Source organism: Papaver somniferum, unplaced genomic scaffold, assembly GCF_003573695.1.
Source record: "Papaver somniferum cultivar HN1 unplaced genomic scaffold, ASM357369v1 unplaced-scaffold_10, whole genome shotgun sequence".
NCBI classification, from domain to species: domain Eukaryota; kingdom Viridiplantae; phylum Streptophyta; class Magnoliopsida; order Ranunculales; family Papaveraceae; genus Papaver; species Papaver somniferum.
Window position 1 is genome coordinate 3,261,927 of NW_020618825.1, and position 1,568 is coordinate 3,263,494.

Here is a 1,568-nt window from a genome sequence, read left to right on the forward strand (position 1 = left end):
CCACCTAGAACATCTTCAAATTTCGATCGAAACATTCTCAGAGAGCTGCCACATTTTTCCCGCCAATTTTTAAGTTTCAAATGAAGAAGATGGTTTCCCCCTAACCAGCTGTGGGGTGCGAATATAAGATGCCTTTTTGGGGTGCCCCTTAGCCAAATCTGGGCTCCGTATAGTAAATGTCCCCGGCAGCGGCGCCAAAAATTGATGATATTTTCAATGATGTTGTAGTAAAGAGTTCGTTGAGGCTTGTGAAAGAAATGAATTCTAGACTTAATAGAACTTAAAAATATAGAAAACTTAACTCAAAATTGATTTCAAGTGATTGGAAAATAACCAAGACACTAGAATCCACTATTACACATGAATGATGTGAAATATTTTATAACTCTAATTATCCTTTTAATCCTTTATTTCTTAATCCACAAATAATCAAACATATTCTCAAAAATTAATTGTATCCCCTAAACATAGATTATCTAACCAAAGCATAACCTATCTAATTGAATCACAACTAATGAAGAAAATTATGTAAACTTTTAAGAACTCTACAAAAGCAGTGATTGAGTGAATTATAATTAGGGCTGTTCATGGTCGGTTTTGGTTCGGTTTTTAGCCAAACCAAAACCGAAACCAATACTATCGGTTTCTTAAAATATGAACCAAACCAATCCATTAACCATTGGTTCGGTTTCTTAATGGTTCTAGCCGGTTTCGGTTTATTCCAGCGGTTTATCGGTTAACCGGCTGCTATGTCAGTTTCAGGAAACTGACAGTTCAAATCTAAGAAAAAAAAAACATGGTTTAAAGATTTTCAAACCTACCTACAGGCTACATACATTCCCATTCCATACACAATCCAAATTCATAACATTCTTAAACACAATTCAAAAGATAAAGATTAGTAATTCAAAAGATCCACAGTCTCCATAACATCTGAACAACATCGACACTTTCCAGCTATGCATCCACAAAATCAACTGATAGCTTCAGACTTTCCAGGGTTGCTGACTGCATGTATATGAAAATGGCAAGCAACTGGTAGTTAGAATCTAATTCACGTATATTTCCACTAATCATGATGGCAAACAATACATGAAAATGCTAACAGTGAAAGACGTGACATGTAAACACACCATCAGGAGGACAATGTATCTTTCTTTGCTAACTGAACAGGTAATAACTTAACAGGTTTAAGAGGCACTAAATTAGCACATTAAGACTTTAAATTAAATCCAAAGAAAACATGCTTCCAATTGGTGAGATGAATTACCTTGGTACTCCTTAGTCCTCAACATCATCATCTGTTATGTTTACGAACATGGATTTAGAGAGAGAGTCCAAAAATTCTGCAATGAACAAATGCACGATCAGTAGTATACAGTGAGTTGAAAGAGAAAAAATTGAAGATTGTTTAGGATTTTCTGAAATTCAATTAGGGAAGAAATTAATGATGATGCTGAGATGATTGTTAAATTTAATCAAAGTAAAAGAGAAACTGAATTCAATTGTTTGGCTAGAACTAATTCAGAAGTAGAAGATTTATCTCTCAATAGCATACAACAGAGTTA

General features: G+C 34.2%; 1 long non-coding RNA gene across 1 annotated transcript; it reads right to left on the minus strand.

Annotated features, from left to right (window-relative positions):
- Positions 1-800: 800 nt before the first annotated feature.
- On the minus strand, positions 801-1,347 carry LOC113326069. Its single transcript, XR_003348273.1, has 2 exons — positions 1,271-1,347; positions 801-1,008 (listed from the first exon to the last, which is right to left on the minus strand). It is a non-coding gene; the product is annotated as an uncharacterized LOC113326069 (long non-coding RNA).
- Between the last annotated feature and the right edge of the window lie 221 nt (positions 1,348-1,568).